The 23,822-nt window shown below is 38.7% G+C and overlaps 1 long non-coding RNA gene across 3 annotated transcripts in view; it reads left to right on the forward strand.

The window, feature by feature from the left end:
* LOC143434070 (uncharacterized) overlaps positions 1 to 12,866 on the forward strand; it is a 69,034-nt gene extending 56,168 nt beyond the window's left edge. The window contains exons 4-7 of one of the 3 annotated variants that reach the window (XR_013103262.1): positions 6,180 to 6,255; positions 8,450 to 8,477; positions 9,400 to 9,502; positions 10,622 to 12,866. This is a non-coding gene — a long non-coding RNA (uncharacterized LOC143434070). The remainder of the gene's footprint in view (positions 1 to 6,179; positions 6,256 to 8,449; positions 8,478 to 9,399; positions 9,503 to 10,621) is intronic. The other 2 variants (XR_013103261.1, XR_013103260.1) reach the window with 2 other exon arrangements.
* The last annotated feature ends 10,956 nt before the right edge of the window (positions 12,867 to 23,822 follow it).

Genomic DNA, 23,822 nt, shown 5'->3' on the forward strand with positions numbered 1-23,822 from the left:
CTATTCTATGTTATACTGGTGTGTGACTGGTCCCTCAGGTCAAAGAGATACCTCTGCATGGGCCCGCTGAGACATCCCCTTCCCCCATACCTCTCCACACACCCACAGAACACACTCTCTGTATCTCTTTATCTTTTTATAAACACATCAACGAGAGTCTAGCTAACTAAAGGAAGTCCTGGATATTCCAACACAGCTGAGGCTCAAGAAAAGATCTTAAAACCAATTTTATGAAGGTGATAGAGGTTCTATAAAATGAAAAACAGTTAAAGAAATCCAGGAAAACACAAACAGTGGGAGGAAATGAGGAAATGAATACATCCCATAAAGCTCTCCCTCCTCAAAAAAAAAAAAAAAAACCTCAAACAGTTGAAGGAAATAAATAAAACTGTTCAATATCTGAAAATGGAGTTAGAAGCAATAAACAAAACCCAAAGGGAGGAAATCTTGGAGATGAAAAGTCTAGGTAAATGAACAAGGACTACAGACACAAGCATCACCAACAGAATATAAGAGATAGAAGAGAGAATCTCAGGCTTAAAAGATACTATAGAAAAAATCTGATACATCAGTCTAAGACAATATTAAATCTAAAAACATTCCTGAGGCAAAGCATCTAGAAAATCTCGGACAGTATGAAACAAACATATCTTAGAATAGTAGGAATAGAAGAAAGGAAAGAATCCCAGTTCACAGCTGGAGAAAATATTTTAAACAATATCATAGAAGAAAAATTTTCTAACCTAAAGAACATACAAAGGCAGACCTTTTAGAATGAAACTTAACTTCTCAACAGAGACTCTAAAACTCAGAAGGGCCTGGATAGATGTCTTGCAGAGTCTTAGAGACCACAGATGCCAGCCTTACTACCACCAGAAAACATTTCAAACACCATAGGTGGAGAAAATAAGATATTCTACAACAAAGTCAAATTTAAATAATATTTATCCATAAATACAGCCCTACAGAAGACATTAGAAGGAAAACTATATCCCAAGGTGGCTAACTACACCCATGAAAACATGAGGAATAATCTCACACCAGCAAAACCAAAAGAAGGGAAGTACACATATGCATGTGTACACACACACACACACACACACACACACACACACACACACACACACACTAATACTACCACTACCACCAAAATAACAAGAATTAGATATCATTGGTAATTCCTATATCTCAGTATCAATGGACTCAATTCTCCAATACAAATGATACAGACTAACAGAATGGGTGTGAAAACAGGATCCATTCTTCTGCTGAATATAAGAAATGCTCCCTAACATCAAAGATAGACATTACCTCAGAGTAAAGCATTGGAAAAAGATTTTCCAAGAAAAATGTATACAAGAAACAAGCTCATGTAACCATTCTAATATCTAACAAAAGAAATTTCCAACCAAAATTAATACAATGAGATGGGGAAGCAAGCTTCATAGACGTCAACAACAACAAAAATATCCACCAAGATGGCACCTAAATTCTGAATATCTATGTTTCAAATGCAAGGACACCCAAATTTGTTAAGGAATAACTAAAGCTTAAATTACACAATGAACCACACACAGTAATAGTGGAAGAATTCAGTACCTCACTCTCAACAATGTCCATGTCATCCAGACTAAAGTAAACAGAGAAATAATGGAAATAATAGACTTTATGACTCAAATGGACCTACCATATCTACAGTTCACCCACACATAAAAGAATATACCTCCTTCTCAGCAACACACAGAACCTTCTACAAATTGATCATATACTCATAAACAGAGCAAGTCGCAACAGATATAAGAAAATTGAAATAACCTCTTGTTTTCTATAAGACCAACACAGAATAAAGCTGCATATTAGCAACAACAGAAACAACTGAAAGCCTACAAGCATATGGAAATTGAACAACTCTCTACTGAGTCAAGGCGGAAATAAAGAACGAATTTAATACTTTCTAGAATTTAATGAAAATCAAGGCACAACATACACAAACTTGTGGGCCACAATGAAAACAGTGCTAAAAGGGAAGTTCATAGTACCAAGTGTCTTTATAAAGAAAGGACATCCATGGTATGTACTCACTGATAAATGTTTATTAGTCAAAAAGTACAGAATACCTAGAATGCAACCCAAAGGCCTTAAGAATAGTAACAAGCAGAAAGGCCCAAGTAAGGATGCTTTAATCCCACTTAGAAGGGGGAAGAAAATAATCATGGGAGTCAGAAAGAGGGAGGGACCTGGGTAGGAAAGGGAAAGATGAGGGGAAAAGGGGAACAGGATCAGGTATGAGGTGGGGGGACAATAACAGGAGAGAAGCCCAGAGGGCCAGGGCAATGAATGGAAATAAGTAGCCTCAGTGGTGGGAGCTGGAAGGACCCTCTAGAAAATATCAGAGACCCTGGAGGTGAGAAGCTTTCAGGACTCAATGGAGATGACCTTAGCAAAAAATGCCCAACAGTTGAGAGAAGGAGCTTTAGTCCATCTGTAGTAGATAGACAGGGCCTCAAGTGAAGGGATTGGGATTACTAACCCCTAGTCAAAATTTCTGACCCAGAACTGTTCTTGTCTAAAAGAACTACAGGGACAAAAATGAAGAAGAGACTTGAAGGAAAGGTGGTCCAATCTCATGGGGTCCTCTGAGAGGCCCTACCAGCAACTGAGTGAGACAAACACAGTTACTTACACTCAACCATTAAACTGAAGTGACCCTATGATTGAATTAGGGGAAGGATTGAAGAAGCTGAAGGGGAGAGTGACCACATAGGAAAACCAACAGCCTTAACTAACTCAGACCCCAGGGAGCTCCTAGAGAGCCACCAACTAGGAGCATACACAGGCCAGACTGAGGTCCCTAGAACATATATAGCAGAGGTCTGCCTGGTCTGGCCTTGTAGGAGAAGGTACACTTAATTCTTGAGAGACTTGAGGTCCCAGGGAATGGGGAGATATGGTGCGGGGAGCAACACCTTGGAGTCAAGGGGGAGGAAGAATGGTATCAAGAACTGTGGGAGTTGCAGGGCAGTGGTGGTGTATGCCTTTAATCCCAGCACTTGAGAGGTAGAGGCAGGTGGATTTCTGAGTTCCAGGACAGCAAGGCTTACACAGAGAAGCCCTGTCTTGAAAACAAAACCAAAACCAACCAGCCAACTAAAAAATGAACTGTGAGAGGGGTTCCTGAGAGGTGGTGCAATGATTAGAATGTAAATAAATAAATAAATGAGAGAGAGAGAGAGCTCATTCTAGCAAATTGACAGCATACCTGAAAGCTCTAGGAAAAAAAAAGAAGCAAATACACCAAGAGGAGTAGACTGCAGGAAATACTCAAACTAAAGGCTGAAATAAACAAAACAGAAACAAAGATCACAATACAAAGAATAAATGTAGCAAAGAGTTGGTTCTTTTAGAAAATCAACAAGATAGCAAACCATTATCAAAACTACCTAAAAGGCAGAGAGAAAATCCAAATTAACAGAATCATATATGGAAAAGGCACATAACAACAGACACCAAGAAAATCAAAGAATCATTTGGTCATACTTCAAAAACTGTACTTCACAATATGGAAAAAATATAAAAGAAGTGGACAATTTTTTGGTTGACACCACTAATCAAAGTTAAATCAAGATCATATATGCAATTAAAGTAGACCCATAATCCATAAAGAAATAGAAACAGCCATTAAAAGCCTCCTAACCAAAAATCCAATGTCTAGATATTTTTAGTGCAAAATCAGAGTTTCAAAGAGCTAATACCAATTATTTCAAATTATTTCACAAAAGAGAAACAGAAGGAACATTGCCAAACTCATTTATGAGGTCACAGTCACCCTCATAGACAAGCCACCCAAAGTCTCAACAAAGAACATTACAGACATAATTTCCCCCATGAACATTGATGGAAAAACAGTCTCTCATTTTATACAAATAAAAGCTGCATACAAGATTAGCAACAACAACAAAATCAGTAACATTCCTATATACAAATGACATGCTGAGAAAGAAATCATAGAAACAACATCCTTCCCAATAGCCACAAATAATATAAAATATTTTAAACCAATCAAGTGAGAGGTCTATATAACAATAACTTCATGTCCTTGAGGAATGAAAAAGAAGAAGGTATCAGAAAAGAGAAAGTTCTCACAAGCTCATGGGTCAGTAGGGTTAACCTAATTGAAAAAATAGGAATCTACATTTTCAATTCAATTCCCATCAATATTCCAACAGAAGTCCTTATAGACACTGAAAGTACAATACTCAACTTCATATAGAAAACAAGCAACTAAACAAACAAAAAACCAAGGATAGCAAAAATGATCTTGTATAATAAAAGAAACTCTAGAGATATCACTATCCCAGATTTCAAGCTCTACTATAGAGTTATAGTAATAAAAACTGTATGATATTAGAGGAGTCAAGGATACCACAAGGAAACCCACAGAATCAACTAACCTTGTCTCCTAGGAGCTTGGAGACTGAAATGACAATCAGGGAGCCTGTATGGGTCTGACCTAGGTTCCCTACATATATGATGTGGTTGTGTAACTTGGTCTTCTTGTGTGACTCCTAACAGTGACTCTTTTGCCTGCCTTTGAGACTTTTTTCTTTCTACTGGATTGGCTCATCCAGCCTTAATATAATAGGAGAACCCTAGTCTCAATGCCACTTGTTTCTTGATTGAGGTCCCTGGAAGCTTGCCCTTTTGTAAAGAGAAACTGAGGAAGAGTGGATGGAAAATGGAGTGACTGAGAGGGTAAGAAAAGGGAAACTGTGATCAGGATGCAATATATAAGAGAAGAATAAATACAAAATTAAGAAAATCCAACATTTAAGGAGAAGAGATAGTTTACTGTTGGGAATAAACATGCTGTCTAGTGAACCACTGCTACATCTGGACCCAAGTGAAGTACGTGTATTACACCACTATACCAGTAGGCTCTGGAGTATATGAATTCACATTTAGATGAATTAGTATATTTATAGGCACAGTTCTGTATATATTCTCTTAGGATTCTTGCCATTTCCTATAAAAGAATCAGAATCACTAACTTATTCATAGAAAGAGGGATGGCTTCAAATGAATTTTGTCACCCTAAAATCTATACCCTAAAACACAATTATGTAGTGTTTGGAGTTTAATCCTTTGAGGCCTAATTAGGTTTAGTTAAATTCATATGGTGGAGACTATATAATGGGATTATTAGTGCCCCTATAAAATGAGAGACCAGAGAGAATTCTAATCGTTCTGCTTTTCTGCTCAGTAAGGTCAGGGATCACAACCATTGGACTAAATCAGTAAGCAAATTGACTGTGGAATTTAGCTTCCAGAAATATGAGCAACTAATTTTCTGTTGTTTAAACCACACAGTCTTTGGTATTTTGTTATGGTAACCTGAAGAGGCCAGTGAACAAAATATACTAGAGATTTGAGAAGTTATTTTAAAATAACACAAGAGAACATAAAGTGAATTGATCCAGCAAATAAAAGAAGAGTTTGGCACCCAGACTACTTCTGGAGTTTTAAATATAAAGTGGATTAATTATATGGTTTCATACTTTATTCTAGTTTCAGACTCTATTCTATTAATTTTAAAGTGCTTCATTTCAGGGAGCAGTATTTGATAACTAGGTCTGAATTACAATAATATGCATACTATGTGTCGGAGAGAAGGAAGGTTTTTAAAATATCACATAAATATAGATAGACCTCATCAGAGTTGGTCACACCTACTAATAGGTTCAAGATATACATGATTTATTTAAGAGTACCAAGATGTTGGTGGAGTTTATAATATATTTGTCTGGCTAGGCTCAACTAAATTTCCCAGAATTTCTTTTCTTGTGTATTTCCATTTACTGTGAACCAACAAAAATATTTTTAGAGATTTTGGAAATGGTATTTAGACAGAAACCACTATATCATTTATATACCAGTACTGTTGCAAACCTCTGGGGACAGAAGCTAGCTGGGACCTTTCCTGGTCATCTCTCTTTCTCCTCACAGGTTTATGTTCCACTCCATGGGGTATGGAATCTACACACTGTGTAGGACATTCACCTTATCCAGAAGACAGTCAATGAGCATTAACATGGGTTTTATTTGATTTCATTTTTGAAGATTCTAGCATTTCCTTAGTTCCCTCTGTGCTACACCTCATTTCCCAACTCTGTTCTCTACAGATTTCAAGCTCCAACATGACATAGAAGCCAGCAGAACACTCAGAACGATGCTACCCAGCCAAGCTCACATGATTGGGTAAGATCCAGTTCAGAATCAAATCCTTCTTGCACAAAGCACTTTTTGTTTCTCTCAGAGAATCTTGTCTGGCACCACAGATCTGGAGCATAGATCCCGTTATAAACAGAGAGGATTAACTATCATACAGGTGTTCATTTTCGCCAAACTCACTAGGGTATTGGTCAGTGATGATATAAATCCAGCTGGATATGTCTTAGAATTTAGAACATCAGTGATGATACTTGGTTAGGCTATGGCAGAATGAAAGGTTCTTCACTGAATCCCTGATAGTCTCATGAGAGACAAAGAACAATGTTGAAAGTGGTGCCATACTCTGAAGGATTATACAGTTAATCTGCACAAGAGGTCTATAGCAAGAAACTATAAACTAAAGTACAAGATGTTCATTCCAGATGTCAAGGATTAAGTGGAATTAAGTTACAAGTAAGACTAGAGCAAATGTGACATGTGTGCAAGATACATTTTCTGTGGATAGAAGAGCTCATGTAATCATTACACTAGCCCAATGAAGCAGGGTTAGAAAATGGAATTATTTGGGGAACTTGTCTGTGGTCAGACTCAGAGGGTTGATGAAGTGAGAAATGGTCCAACCCGTTGTTTATATTGAAGTTTTCATGAACCTTACCTTAAAGAGCAAAGGAAAGTGCTAGAGTGGGTCAATACCTATGAGATGCTCTCCCCCCATCCCCCCAAAGCAGGGGCAATTTGATGTAACTAAGTAAATGTCTGTAGGCAGCTGAAGATCAAGAGAGTCAGCAACCCAAATGAGAATGGTCAGCTCTGACACTATTCTTTTGGGTTCCTGGGCTGCTGTGGGCTGGCAGAGTGGCCAGGAGGGGGCCATTAAAACTTGTTAAGGAGAAAAAAAGTAAGGCAAACACTGCTTAACTTGCTCACTTGATACTGGGGGAATTCTAGAGCATCTTGTGAATGACTGCTTTTGGCTCATTGGTAAGCAGGTCAGCCATGAGAATAGAGAGAGAAGGGCTCATGTTGTTCTAGAAAGACTTATAAATTTACCCTCATGTGCCTGAAACATAAAACTATCAATAATGTGTACAACATATTTGTCACCGAGGAGTAAGGAAAGGATGCATGTGTAGAATGATGGGAATTCTTCTTCTTTTTTTCTGTCACAGTTAGTGATGGGGCCTCTGGTAGATTTCCCATGTCCTAATGGATGGCCCCACACCCATGTGGTCCAACCAGATTAGACTCAGGGAGTTACTAATGGCAATTAATAAAGAGGACGTGAAGCAGGGAGGAAGGTAGATTGGGAAGTGCAAGGAGGATTTGGAGAGAGGTAGTGGTAGCTGGGCACAATCATGATACACTGTATAAATGAATAAAAGTTTCAAGAAATACATAAAATATTATTTTAGGCAGTCCTAAACTGCTTTGAAGGGTTCATTCCATATACATACACATGATTGTACACATGTGTATTAAAAGTCAAGATGAGTTCCAGTTCTTTGTTGATCAAATTAGTAAAGACGGTAATGAGCCTGGGTGAAAATCCTTGGGAACATGGCATGGAACATCCTGGTCAGTGCTGCTGGCAGTTAATTGTTGATCTTTCTGAACAGGAATTCCACCCTTCATAGTCTCCCATAGTAAAATAATCCTAAATGTTGAAGAGAGCTTTTTTATTTGCTTAAGTCCATAGGATCATCATTAATAATTGTAAACAACTTGGAAGAGACAGAATGTCCAATTCTAAGAAAATGATGAAATGACTCCTCGTACGTTCTCTCAATAAAATAATAAGTGCCAGTAAAAATGTTTACAAAATTGTAAAATAACATGGGCGATGCTAATGCAATACTGTGGAACAAAATATCAAGGCATAAATCATATGTAAAATCCCCATAAGAGCTTTATAGAAAGATTAAAAAATGTATTTTGATTTTGAAATACATTTTTCTTCTCCTTCTCCTTCTCCTTCTTCTTCTTCTTCTTCTTATTTTATCAAAGTCTTAGAAGACAAAAGCTAAAACCATTTAAAAGTAGCTGAAAATAGCCAGGCAAGATCTGTGGTCATTTTCTCTAGTGTGAAATTTTCAAATGTCTGTTTAATGAATGTTTTAAATGCAAAAAAAAAAAGTTAAATGAACTAACTACAGTTCAAATTTAATTGTCAGACAATAGAAATATAATGAACAAGCTGGATTGTTTATGGTCTTTTTTCTAGCCCAAAGGAAAGCTCCAGAAATAAAGAGGTAATTTAATGTTCTTCGTTCTTCTATTGTATCTGTTGTAGGAATAGCTTTCTAAACAAAGCACATAATGTAAATGAAATGTTCCATGGAAATACATGGTAGAGTTGAGTTTAATTTTAATCAACTGACTAACACACTTTGCCATGATTACCTGAATGGAGAAGCCGGGACTTGGCTTGACTCTTACATTGCCTCCATCTTTCCTTAGTCTGTTGGAAAAGCTACCATTGTATTGGAAAAGGATGGTAGGTTAGGAGTATCGAGAAATCACAGACAAATGTGTTTCAGATTAGGGATTTTTCTAGATTATGGCTCCAAGATGGAATTTCTTATTGGCACGAACAGTCCTTTTCCAAACTGTTTATGGTGCAGAAGCAATGGTTTGTACATGTGCAAGCTCAGGTTAAATGTTCTCTGATTCCCTCATGTTTCTGTAGTCACTTAACGGAGGTCTGCTTGGGACATTTCAGCCAGAACTTTTAATTTGTGAACTACTAGTACAGTATTTTTTATATTGCTTATAAAGGCCTGATAGTTATTATTGCTTAGCTATTTAAAAATGTTTGAAAGTATAATAGATTATATTTCTTATTTTGATTTCCTAAAAAGTAGGGTTTTGATAAAACAATACTTATGAATATATTTGTTTTTGAAAAAAAATTTGAGATAGACATGTAAAACAGGTCATTGTATTTTTGACTCATCTTGTTCTGCACTGCTAGTGAGATAGTGACACTTCAAAGATTGGTACATGCTGTCTATCCAAACTCTAACTATGGTTAGTTTCAAATATGCAATATACAGTTAACTTTATATCTTTTGTTGTGATAGATTTTGTTATTAATTTCAGACATGATTTTATATTATTCCTTTTCTCAGTTTCTGCAGATCAATCTGCCCAGCCACATTCTTTTTCTTACAGAAAAGAACCTGTGGATCCCTAAAATCTGAAAAATAAAACTGTTAAAAAATAGAGGAAGAGTTGCATGTGAGTTTTGAAGAGAAATTTACTAAGTTACTAAAAGGTAAATTTTGGTTAGGTATAAATTTCCTAACAAACTGAGACATAATTTCATGTATATTTCCTCACCACGATTGCTGAATACCAGAAGTTACAAAAAAAAAAAAAAAAAAAAAAAGTGTTCGATGACAGCTTCTAAAAGTGTCAAAGCACTTTGAGGCATGAGATAAGCTTGTGAACCTGCAAATAGCTCTGCTTTGACATCAAGAGTTAAGTATACCTGCAGTAGCCAAGGCGGGAGCTGCAATATTTTGTGTAGCTAAAAAGAAGACAAGACATGTTTACTTTGAAAGGTCTTCCTTCCAACTTGATTTTTGAATCAGAAGAATTGAATTTTAATCTCAACATGTAGATATATACAAGTCATGACATATAATACAATCTTAAAAACTATAATTTTAGTATATGGGAGGATGAGGATGGAGGATTGTCCTGAGCTTGAGGTTAACCTTGACTACGTAGTACAATTCTGTATTAGAAAACAAGAACAGAATAAACCCACAAATACCAGTGAACCCCTGTGTATAGTTAAAGCACACTTTTCTCTGTTCATAGGATGATAACATAGGTCTCACACTTCTCATACTTAACAAATAAGGTTACTCTAAGAAATAAGACCATTTTAGCACATACTTTCAAAATATTATAATGCAAGATATTAACACTTGAGTAGAGAATGAAGTGGTGACTGAGGCCTTCAGACTGCAGCAGGCTAAGGCATCTGGGAAGAAACCCTCAACATCTCCCTTCCTTTAATCTGCTTGCCGGCTGTAATTCTAGAATTTACTTGGTTGAAGTGCAAAGCACAGACAAGGCAGTTTCCTTAGGCGAATAAGAAGCACTGTCACGATGATGATCTGTTGCTTTATTCCAGCAGGGCTTTGTAGGGAATGCATTGAAGAAGAAGGCTGGCCCTGCTCAGCTGCAGATTTCATGGCACAGCTAACATTTCTACCAATTTCTGTTCCGACACTATAGAATCATATCTCAGATCCAGGCCAGCTCTTCTCCTGAAACCCTAACTATGAGAAATATGTGTTTTTTTTAAAAAAAATATTTTAACTAATAAAATATAGTTGTATCATAAACCTGACCCCCTCTTGTCTCTACTGTTTCTTCACAGGCCTCTTTGACTTTTTAGTATGCACCATTCCTGTTGGAGAAGAGGATGTTCTCTTTTGTCTTTGACCATACTCTTCTTCCTCAAATCAAATTATAAAACCTACGAAAGATTTTTGGACCTTTCCCTTAAATAGATAAGAACTGCCTAAAGGAGGCACCAAACTGCAAAACAGCGGATGGGAGCAACACCCTTGGACATTGAAGAGAGTCTGACCTGATCCTGCCGAGAGCCTTAGTTTCTTAGGATGTTTTTGCCTGCTATAATTTTCTGTAGTTTCACATTTCCCTGCAAACCTATAGGAAAAAAAGGTAGATTTATCTGTTTAGAGAGGTATTAATTTCCGCCGGGCAGTGGTGACGCACGCCTTTAATCCCAGCACTTGGGAGGCAGAGACAGGTGGATTTCTGAGTTCGAGGCCAGCCTGGTCTACAGAGTGAGTTCCAGGACAGCCAGGACTATGCAGAGAAACCCTGTCTCGAAAAACAAAAAAAAACCAACAACAACAACAACAACAACAAAACCAAAAAAAAAAAGAGAGGTGTTAATTTCCTTATAAAGTCTCTTATGTCACACACAACCTACATTGCATAAATGTATGTGCCATGAACTCAGAATATTAAAAAGGAAATCAATATTTCCTTCTCTCAAGTAACCTGGACCAAAGTTTCAGCTAATTCTTTATTATTGATATGGAATCCAATGACAGCAATGTAACTTTATTCTTATAGTAAGGTCACCAAATAAAATACCAGATACACAGAAGAAAAATTGAATTTCAATTATTATTTTAATATTTATTTGTCTCATGCCCAATTTAAAATATGTAAGTATTAAATTATAAGTTTTCTTAAATTCTGATTTTAAAAGACATTGGTACCTTATTTGCTAAACCCTGGCATCCCTATTTTAACTATTTAAGGAATAAAGAAATAAGTTTTTAAATAACATTTTATTATCTGTAAGATTTTATGTCCTAATTTGATAATTAAGTTTAGCTTCATAATAGGTATAATATAATACCACAACAAATCTATTTTGACTACCCCATGCCTGGTTCTGCCTGAATGTGGACTATTTGCCCCAATCCTGGTCAGTAATTTGTTGTGTACCAGGTCATGCACACTGAATTTTGAGGGTAGAAGAAATTCTGATTTTCCCTAGCCATTTCAAAAATACTTTAAATGCATTTGGTAGTCAAAATGTGGTATTTCTTTTGGTGGTAGATTTTTAACAATAAGATGAATGAAATGAAGTATCTGTTATGTTGAGCATTTAAGAAGTTTATGAGAAGGCATGCTATGGAAAGTGGATCCTGTTTAGCATGGAAGAAAAAGACTTTATGAAAATTAGTATGTAATGTTTTAATTATATAGCAAGCATTTCTGAGCAGTTCTTTAACTGGTCTGGGTTCAGTGTTGACTGCACCCAGTAAATAAAGCAGAATAAAAAGTCTGCAGTAGGCAAGGATCTCAGGGAGAGGATTAATATCTAGAATATATGAAGAGCTCCAAAAATCTAAAACATATGAAAATGCTTGTTTACAAGTGGGCTAATGTAATGTACAGACAATTCTCAAGAGAAACACAAAAGGGCAATAAGAATTCTAAACATGTTTTACACTCTTATCCTCAAGAAAATGCAAGTCAAAAGTATTCTGAGATCCCAATCACCCCAGTAAAAATTACTATCATATGTATAATATACAATGAATAATTATTAATATAATATGTTTATTATATTATACATTATTATATGTTATATGTAATCATAATGAATAATATAATATATAATATATAGTATACAGTACATAACATATAGCATATAGTATGTAGCATATAACATAATATATGACATATAATGTTAGGAGCCGCATGAGAGTGATAGCATTCGCCATTACAAGATGGCGCTGGCATCCTGTCCTCCCACTAGTCAACAACTAACTATGCAGGTGCAAAAGGCAAAAAGCGCGCCAAAGTCACTGCTCATCCCGGGGCGTATTATGGGTAATGAGTGAACAGCCAATCAGAAGTGAACACGCCACTCTAGGGTACATATAGCAGTGCCTTTTCCGGGCTTGGGGTCTTTCCGCTTCTGCTGATACAAGAATAAAGCCTTGCTGTGGTAACCACCCGAACACCGCCTCACGTGTCTCTTTCGCGGGCGAAGGGGACACGGAGGGGCTCGGAATATCTGGAGTCGAAACCCGGGATCTTCAAGGCACCGCAGAAGACCCCCCCCCCCTGAGACTCGGGGCGGGTTAAAAGACTGCAGGATCAAGGTACGTCTCTGAGAGATATGTTTGGGGTGGAAGCTTTCATTGTGGGCAGATATTCACCCATTGCCGCCGCAGCAGTAGTTGGCCTCTTGCTTGCGTTGCTTTCGCTTTTAGCTTATTTGTGTTGTAAAGATCCAGCTCATAACACAGCTATTAGTGCAAGTCAAGAGGTTTCAGGAGAGGTCCACTCCAGAATATCAGAAACAGGGCGTGTGAGCCGGCATCAGGCCAAAGAGCCTGGAAAGGAAAAGCAGGCAAAAAAAGCCCGGGCAACAGAAGCAAGTCAAGGAGCCTGGTCATAGGAAAGAGTACTCAAAAGGAACGGGGGCCACTGCAGGGTCTGTTAAGGTTAAGGACCCTTCACTGGCTGGTAAAGAGAGAGTGGAGTTCGGGGGGACCCCCCTGTACCCCATTAAGGAGCCTGCTTCCATAAACTTTAGCAGCTCCAAGGAAGACCTAACACAAGGAGAGGAAGAGAGCCTAGAGCAGGAAGCAGCCACCTGTGCAAAGGATAGCTGTTCTGGGATAAGACTAAGAAAGACCTTGAGCCCCTCAGCCCCAGCCTTGCCTCCAGCCTATGCCTCGGGCAGCGCCTCTAATTCATTTCTCAGCCCAGGAGATCGGAGACAACTACAGCTTGCATTTCCGGTCTTTGAAGCGGCAGAAGGTGCTCGTGTCCATGCCCCAGTAGAGTATAGACAGGTCAAAGAATTAGCTAAGGCAGTACGTGCATATGGAATTGGGGCTAATTTTACTATATCCCAAGTGGAGAGATTAAGTACAGCTGCTATGACCCCAGGAGACTAGCAGGACACAGTGAAGGCGGTACTTAACAATATGGGCCAATACCTAGAGTGGAAGGCCTTGTGGCACGAGGCACTACAAGCACAAGCCAGGATTAATGCAAACACTGAGGGACAACAATTATGGACTTTTGACATGCTGGCTGGAGTTGGTGTACACGCGAACGACCAGACTGCTCATCCCTGCCAGGTCTACATACAGTTAGCATCAGCTGCAATAAAGGCATGGAAGTCCCTCCCTAGGAAGGAAGGCAGTAATCTTTATTTGTCCAAGATAATTCAGACATCTAATGAGTCCTTCTCTGACTTTGTGGCCTGCATGACTGAGGCAGCTGGCAGAATCTTTGGGGAACCAGAGCAGGCAATGCCATTGATAGAACAGATGATCTTTGAAAATGCCACAGCTGAATGCCATGCAGCCATTGCTCCTCGGAGAGCCAAGGGGCTACAAGACTGGTTAAGAGTCTGTCGCGGCTTGGGAGGTCCCCTTACTAATGCCGGACTTGCAGCAGCAAACTTAGAAATGGCTGCAGTCCTCCTTAAAGGTCAGAATCGTGGAAAATTCCCTTCAAAACATATGGCCCAATGCTTTGCCTGTGGGAAGGCGGGACATATGAAGAAAGAGTGCCCAAATAATCAAATACCATCAAAACTGTGCACCAGGTGTGGAAAGGGTTATCATCTGGCTCAAGATTGTCGCTCTGTTAGAGATATAAGAGGTCAGATCCTCCCTCCAAATCCCTCAGCCATTAAGGAAGAAAATTTTTCAAAAAACGGATATACGGGCCCAAGATCCCAGAGCCCCAAAAGATATGGGACACTGCTGAACACTCAGGGGACTCTTTTCGCTGCAGAGCCACAAGGGGTTCCGTAGGAGTGGACCTCCATTCCACATCCCAAGTCCTACTAATGCCACACATGGGGGTGCAGCTGATCCCAGTTGATTATAGAGGCCCCCTGCCAGGGGGAAGTGTCGACCTTATCTTAGGCCGCTCCTCTCTTACCTTAAAAGGGCTCGTGTTACACCCCAGTGTAATAGATCAGGATTATACCGGAGAACTTCAAGTTCTCTGTTCTAGCCCACAAGGTGTATTCTCCATCTCCCCTGGGGACAGGATTGCTCAATTGGTTGTCCTTCCAAGCTTGCATGATTGTTTTCCATCCACCGAGAAGCTTAGAGGTGCTCACGGGCTTGGTTCTTCAGGAACTGACTTCGGTCATCTGGTGGTTGACCTTAAAACTAGACCCACCTTACAGTTAGCAATAGAGGGGAAGAACTTTACTGGAATTCTGGATTCGGGAGCGGATAAAAGTATTATTTCTTCTAATTGGTGGCCTAAGGCATGGCCTGTAAAAAGCTCGTCCCACTCCCTACAAGAATTGGGATGAGGCCAGTCCTGCAGTCAGTTCTCGCTCATTGACTTGGCAGGCACCAGAGGGTCAAACAGGAAGTTTTATACCTTATGTGCTTCCTCTCCCTGTCAATCTCTGGGGAAGAGACATTTTACAAGACCTAGGGCTAGTTCTGACTAGTGAATACTCCCCACAAGCTATAAACATTATGAAGAGCATGGGATTTAAAGAAGGGAAGGGTCTTGGCAGGAACGAACAAGGAAGGTTAGATCCTGTCTCACAAGAATCAAACACAGGAAGACAAGGCCTGGGTTTTCCCTAGTTGCCATTGAGGGTTCTATGCCCATACCCTGGCACACAGAGGAGGCCGTGTGGGTTCCTCAGTGGTCCCTATCCTCTGAAAAATTGGAAGCTGCTACAAAATTAATTAAAGAACAAGTGCAGCTCGATCATCTAGAACCTTCTACCTCTCCCTGGAATACACCCACATTTGTCATTAAAAAGAAATCCGGAAAGTGGAGACTTTTACATGATTTAAGAACCGTCAATGCACAGATGTGACTATTTGGCTCTGTGCAACGAGGCTTGCCTTTACTTTCTGCCTTGCCTAAGCAGTAGAAAATCATAATTATACATATTAAAGATTGTTTTTTCTCTATTTCTTTGTGTCCACAAGATAGATCAAGATTTGCATTTACACTACCTACTATTAATCATTTTGAACCTGATAAAAGATGTCAGTGGAAAGTTCTGCCTCAGGGCATGGCCAACAGCCCCAAACGGCCCTGGAGCCAATTAAGAAACAATTCCCCTCGCTGCTGCTGGCCCATTACACAGATGACATTATTATGTGTCATAAGGATTTAAGTACTTTACAGACCTCATACCCCTTATTATTAAATACCTTGGAACAGTGGGGTCTACATGTTGCTACTGAGAAAGTTCAATTTTCAGAAATTGGTTCCTTTTTAGGGACGGTTATCTATCCAGAAAAGATAATTCCTCAGAAATTGGAAATTTGTAGAGACCATTTACATACCTTGAATGATTTTCAGAAATTATTAGGTGATATAAATTGGTTAAGACCATTTTTAAAAATTCCCTCAGCCGAGCTGAAACTTTTATTTGATATTTTGGAAGGGGATGCTCATATTTCCTCACCGAGGGCCTTAACACTGGCTGCAAGCCGTGCTCTGCAAGTAGTAGAAAATGCTTTACAAGATGCCCAGTTGAAATGCATAGATGAAACCAAAACCTTTGACTTATGTGTTTTTAAAACTAGACACTTACCAACTGCTGTATTATGGCAGGAGGGGCCCTTGTTATGAATTCATCCCAATGCTTCTCCCGCAAAGATTATTGAAAGATATCCAGATTCAGTCACTCAGCTTGCCCTTCGTGGACTAAAAGCAGCCATTACTCATTTTGGAAGGGAGCCTAAGGTTTTGATAGTGTCTTATACTGCCCATCAAGTCCAAATATTAACGGCGACCTAAATCGGGTTCCTAGTATATATAGTGAATTTAGATGGCTTTCCTATTTGCTTTTCCTAAACCTATGCCCTTGCCTTCTTAAAAGGCGCCGCTTCTGCTAACTTGTACCAATGTAACTTGCTTTATGTCCTAGTGCTGATCTGCTCTTGTCTATAAGCAGGCCCTAATAGCCAGTATACCACTATGGATCCCTATCCCCGTTCAGAAGTCTGGGATCTTGACTTTATTTCGACAGAAGAGAGATTTTGATATAACTGCAGCCATTATCACTGCTATTACCATCTCTGCAGCTGCAGCTGTGACAGCCGGCACAGCCTTGGCTAATCAAGTTACAGCAGCTACTGTTGTTAATCAAATTTCAGAAAGGACTTCTGAGGCTTTGACCACTCCACAGAAAGTGGATGCACACCTGGCATCAGACATTCTGTTGGTCAATCAGAGAATTGATTTGCTCCAAGCCCATGTAGAACAACTCACAGATGTGGTTCAAATGAGCTGCGTGTCAACAACCCCCACATCTATGTATTACACCTCTGAGATTTATGAATGATACATTTATTCAAAACCATAATCTTTCTGCTTATTTACAAGGGAAGTGGACTAGGGAGCTGGACCAGATGCAGCAGCAATTGCACATCCAGATTTCAAGCCTTAATGGAACACGAGTGGACCCCGTTACCCCTGGCAATTTTACTTCTTGGCTTACCTCTGCCTTTTCTTTCTTTCTTAAAGGGTGGGGATAGGCCTGTTTGGTGCAGCCCTATGTTGTGGATTTGTGTTCGTGTTGTGATTGGTCTGCAAGCTCAGAGCCCAACAAAAACGTGACAAGGTCGCTATCGCCCAAGCACTCGTAGCCTTGGAACAAGGATCTTCCCCTGAAATTTGGCTATTTAGGCTAAGAAAGTAGCTGATGACTGAGACCCTCAGTTGATGCACCCCAAGGGTTGAGCCCATTGCACTGGGTCGATGAGAGGTCTAAGTCTAGCCAGCCCTTGCTGAATAACTGTGGTACCTGAATATTTAGAGGTGTTGCGAGTGGGTACTCGACAGGGAATGTTCCACGAGTGTGGATAGATTTCCCGAAAGTATGCCTGATTGCACAAAGGTTTGATGCCAAGAAACCTTCTCCCCTGGTGGCGCCCCAGGGCGGAGGCTCCCTTTCCCCATCAAAAGGTATGGAGATGGGTATGGGAAGTATTCCTCATTGCATGACAACGAGAGAAGAAACCCATTACAATATCTCATTTTGCACAGGGGATCAGACCTCTGCTTTCCCTCACTGAGTTGGTGCCGTGCTTGATAGGCAAAAGGCTGTTCCATCTTAATAAAATTGATAGGGGGAGATGTTAGGAGCCGCGTGAGCGTGATAACATTCGCCATTACAAGATGGCATGGGCATCCTGTCCTCCCACTAGTAAACAACTAACTATGCAGGTGCAAAAGGCAAAAAGCGTGCCAAAATCACTGCCCATCCTGGGGCGTATTATGGGTAATGAGTGAACAGCCAATCAGAAGTGAACACGCCACTCTAGGGTACATATAGCAGTGCCTTTTCTGGGCTTGGGGTCTTTCTGCTTCTGCTGGTACAAGAATAAAGCCTCGCTGTGGTAACCACCTGAACACCGCCTCATGTGTCTCTTTCACGGGCGAAGGGGACACGGAGGGGCTCGGAACAATATAAAATATATAATTTATAATATATAACATATAACAAAACAAACTATGTAATATATAATGTATTATATATAGCATACTATATACTATATGATATGTACTATGTTATATTATTTAATAAAGATGCTATATTTATTTTTTAAAAAAGTAGAAAGTACTGCCAGGGATACAGAAGAAAACTATTAGAAACATGAAGTAACTAATATACCTGATATATAAAAAAGTGTAGCAGTTTTATTAAAAGTTAGAAACAGAGATACAATATGATGCAGGTATACTGCTCTAGAAATTACATACAAAGAATTCTATATCTCCCAATGGAGAGAACTGTACCACCATGTTTGTTGCATCATTCACAATAGTAAGGAAATGGAGGGAACTCCGATGTGATCAACACTTGAATGGATACTGAAAATAGAAAATTTGTTAGGTAGATATTACAATTCTATCTGGGTCTAAATAAAATTAAAATCACAAAATTTTCAGTAACTTAATAAAGCTTTTATAAGGCCTTTTTGTCCATTGTTGATATTTTCTAACTACAATTTTGGGTAAATAGAGTTAAATCCTAGGATAGATATTGTGCCTCAAGCCATGTATAATTGCTGTTCTTCTGTTTGAATTCCATGTTGGTGATGGACAGCTTGACAACTAATAGCAGATATTTTTACCACAGAGCCAGGATTAGACCTTTTTAACTGAGAATTCCATATCCTAAGTATTCTTTTCCATGCCAATAAATTGTGTAATAGACTTTTTTTTTATCAGCTCAGACACAGTAGTTATGTGCCTTATGTGAAATTGGAGAGATCCTGCACTAGCAACTTAATAGCAAACCTGAAAGCTCTAGAACAAGAAGAAGCAAACACACCCAAGAGGAGTAGAGGACTCTAAATAGTCAAACTCAGAGCTGAAATAACCCAATAGCAACAAAGAGAACAATGTAAAGATTCAACAGAACCAAAATCTTGTTCTTTGATAAAATCATTAAGGTATATAAACCCTTAGCCAAACTACTAAAGGGTACAGAGACAGTATCCAAATTAACAAAATCAAAAATGAAAAGGAAGACATAACAAAAGAAAGTGATAAAATCCAAAAAGTCATCAGATCTTATTATAAAAGCCTATACTCAACAAAACTGGAAAATCTAGATAAAATGTATGATTTCTAGAGAGATAGCATGTAGCAAAGTTAAATCAAGAAAAGGTAAACTAAGGCAGCAGAAGCAGTCATTAAAAGTCTCCCAACCAAAAAGCCCTGGTCCAGATGATTTTAGTACAGAATTCTACCAGACCTTCAAAGAAAGGCTAATATCAATACTCCTTAAACTATTCTAAAAAATAGAAAGAGGAAGAACCCTACCTAATTCATTCTATGAAACCACACAAACACCCAACAAAGAAAGAGAACTTCAGACCCATTTCACTTCTGAATATTGATGCAAAAATACTGAATAAAATTCTTAAAAACTGAATCCAAGAATACATCAAAAGATCATGCACCACGAGTAAATGGTCTTCATCTCAGGGATGCAGGGATGGTTCTATATACAGAAATACATCAATGTATTCCAGTGTATAAACATGATCAATGAAAAAGATAGTATGATCATCTCATTAGATGCTGAAAAAGCCTTTGACAAAATACAACACCACTTTATGTTAAAATTATTAGAGAAATCAGGAATTCAAGGTACATAACTAAACATAATAAAAGCAATATACAGCAAACCAGTAGCAAACATTAAATTAAATGGAGAGAAATTTTAAGCAATCCCAATAAAATCAGGATCAAGACAACACTACCCATTCTCTCTATATTTATTCAATATTTTACTCAAAGTTCTAGCTCGAGCAACTAAACAGCAAAGGAAGTTGACGTGATACAAATTGGAAAGGAAGAAGTCAAGGTATCACTATTTGTGGATGATGTCGTAGTATACATATGCAACTCCAAAAATTCTATCAGAAAACTGGTACATTCAGCAAAGTGTCTGGATATAAAATTAACTCAAACAAGCCTGTATTCCTCCTTTATATAAATGATAAATGGTTGAGAAAGAAATTAGGGAAACAATACCCTTCACAATAGTCACAAATAATATAAAATATCTTGGTATAACTATAAGCAAATGAGTAAAAGATCTGTATGACAAAAATTTCAAGTTCCTGGAGAAAGAAATAGAAGAAGATATCAGAAGAAGGAAATATCTCTCATGTTCATGGATAGGTAGGATTAACATAGTATACATGGGTATCCTACCAAAAGCAATCTACAGATTCAATGCAATCCCCATCAAAATGCCAACTCAATTTTTCACAGAAATAGAAAAAGCAATTCTCAACTGCCTATGAAATAACAAAAGCCCAGGATAGTCACAATAAAGAACTTCTGGGAGAAATCACCATCCCTGACCTCAAGGTCAGGGATGTACCACATTGCTGTACCACAGAGCAATAGTGATAAAAACCACATGGTATTGGTTCAGAGACAGACATGTAGATCAATGAAATAGAACTGAAGACCCAGAAATGAACCTACACACATATGATCACTTGACCTTTGACAAAGGAGCTAAAACAATCCAGTGGGGAAAAAAATGAGCATTTTCAACAAATAGTGCTGGTTCAACTGGCTGTCAGCATGTAGAAGAATGCAAGTTCATCCATTCTTATCTTCTTGTACAAAGCTCAAATCCAAGTGGATCAACATCCTCCACATAAAACTAGATACATGAATCTAAAAGAAGAGAAAGTAGGAAATAGCCTCAAACACATTGTAATAGGGGAAAATTTCTTGAACAGGACACCAGTGGCTCAGGCTGTAGATCAACAATTGACAAATGGGACCTCAGGAAATCTGTTGTAAGGCAAAGGCACTCTCAATAGACAAAAGGGCAAACTACAGATTGGAAAATATCTTTACCAAGCTTACATCTAATGGAGGGCTAATATCCACAATATACAAAGAACTCAAGAAGTTAGACTACAGAGAACCTAATAACCCAATTAAAAATGAAGTACAGAGCTACAAAGAGAATTCTCAACTGAGAAATCAGTAATGGTTGAGAATCACCTAAAGAAATGTTCAGCATCATTAGTCATTAGGGTAATGCAAATCAAAACAACACTGAGAGTCTACCTTACACCAACTAGAATGACTAAGATTAAAAAAAAAACAAACAACCTTAAAAAGACAGCACATGCTGGCAAGGATGTGGAGAAAGAGGAACACTCCTCCATTGTTAATGGGATTGCAAACTGGGACAACTACTCTCAAGATCAAACTAGAGGTTCCTCAGAAATAGCCAGAAGCTGGAAACAATCCGGATGTTCCTCAACAGAAGAATGAATAGAGATAATATGGTTCATTTACACCATAGACTAAGCTATTAAAAATGAGGACATCATGAATTTTTCAGGGAAATGGATGAAACCATAAAATATCATCCTGAGTGAGGTAAATACTTATGTTAGATTTTAAAATGCAGCTACATGTGCTGATGTCTGTGTATTTTGGCTTTCTTCCTGCCATGTACAGTTTAATTTCTATGATTCTCACTGACTTGGTATTTTAGTTAGGGTTTTATTGCTGTGAATAGATTACATGAACATGGCAACCCTTATAAAGGAAAATATTTATTACTGGCTGGCTTAGAGATCAGAGGTTCACAGTGGAAGCATGGTGGCATGTAGGCAGACATGGTACTGGATTAGTAGCTAAGAATTTTGCGTCTGGATCGAAAGGCAGTAGGAAGAATGACACTAGACCTGGCTTGAGCATCTGGGATCTCAAAGCCCACCCCTAGTGACACAATTCTTCCAACATGACTATCCCTACTTCAACAAGGCCACACCTGCAATTATGCCACTCCCTATGAGCCTATTCCCCATTTTCATTCAAACCATCACATTCCATTCCCTGGCTCCCATAGGCTTGTAGCTATATAATAATGCAAAATTATTTATTTCAACTTCATTTAGTCCAACTCCAAAAGTCCCATAATCTTTAACAGTCTTAACCCTGTTTTAAAAAATTCTAAAGTCTATTTAGAGACTCATGCCAGTGACTTACCTGTAACCCCTCCAAAATTAAAAGAAAAGAAAAGCAGATCATATGCTTCCAATTTACAATGGCATAGAATATATATTACCAGTCCGAAAGGGAGGAAAGAGTGGAAGTGTACTGCACTGAATCAAGATAAAAACTAGCTGGGCAAACACCAAGCTCTGCATCTCCATGTCTGATGTCAAAGCACTCTTCAGAGTGCCAACTCCTTTCAGCTTTGTTGATGGCAACAAAACCACTTTGGGAGGGGGGGGGGGCTGTTTCCATTCTATGTTATCAGGCATCCCACATCAGGCATCTCTAACATTGTGAGGTCTCTAACACATTCATGGCTTCACATTAACAGTTCTATGCCACGGCCTTTTTTAGACCTCTATGCAGGAATTGGCCTGCATAGAGGTTTAACCTGGTATACAACTGGCCTTAAAGACTTTTCCTTAGTCATGAAGGAAGATTTCATAACTTCTTTCTTGTATGTTTGACTGTAAAGCCAGAACCACATGTCTAAAGCTTTCAAGTGTTGCTCCTTGCTGGGTCTCGAACACGACCCTTTGTTTTCACCAACTTTCTGTTTTTAATGGTTTCTTTCATTGCCTAAACTTGGCTGTCCTGGAACTTGCTAGGTAGATGAGGCTGCCCTCAAACTCAGAGATCTGTCTGCCTCTGCCTCCTGAGTCCTGGTATTGAAAGTGACAAACATCATTTTTGTCCCAAGGGTTTTTTGTTTTTTTGGGTTTTTTTTTGTTTTTTTTTTTTAATTATTTTTTTAACTTTTTAAAAATTCCTTCTTTAAAATTCCTTCCCCTTGCTTGTGTTTAATCTGTTTACAGTAATGCTCTATGAGTGTGTATACATATATGTACATATATCTGTATATATATATATATATATATATATATATATATATATATATTCACACACACACACACACACACACACACACACACACACACACACACACACACACACACACACTTTTTCTTCTTTGGCCAGATTTCTCCTTTTGCCACATAGCACAGTCAATGCTAGGCTATCTGGAAATCATCTCTGCCAAAGCTTTTAAATAATAACTCTTCAATTTCTGACTCAAAATTGTTCCTGTCTAAAAGAATTGCAGGGACCAAAAAGAAAAATAGACAAGGCAAGGGTGTTCAATGACTGGCCACACTTGGGATTCACCTCAGGGTTGAGGATGATCATCAAGACCTGACACTATTACTGACTGATGCTATGATGTGCTTACAGATGGAGCCTGGCAGGGCTGTCCACTGAGAGGCTCTACTAGCAGATGACAGAGACAGAGATAGATACAGATACTTACACCCAACCATAGAACTGAACTCAGGAAACCATATGATTAAATTAGAGGAAGGATTGAAGAAGCAGCAACAGTCTCAACTAGCCGAAATCTGACAAATCTCCCAGAGACTGAGCCACCAAGTAGAAGCACACAGAGGCTGGTCCAAGGCCTCTGGCACATATATAGCAGAGGTTTGCCTGGTTTGGTCTCAGTGGGAGATGTTCTTGAACCT

The sequence above is a fragment of the Arvicanthis niloticus genome, chromosome 13 (genome assembly GCF_011762505.2).
Source record: "Arvicanthis niloticus isolate mArvNil1 chromosome 13, mArvNil1.pat.X, whole genome shotgun sequence".
Lineage (NCBI taxonomy): Eukaryota > Metazoa > Chordata > Mammalia > Rodentia > Muridae > Arvicanthis > Arvicanthis niloticus.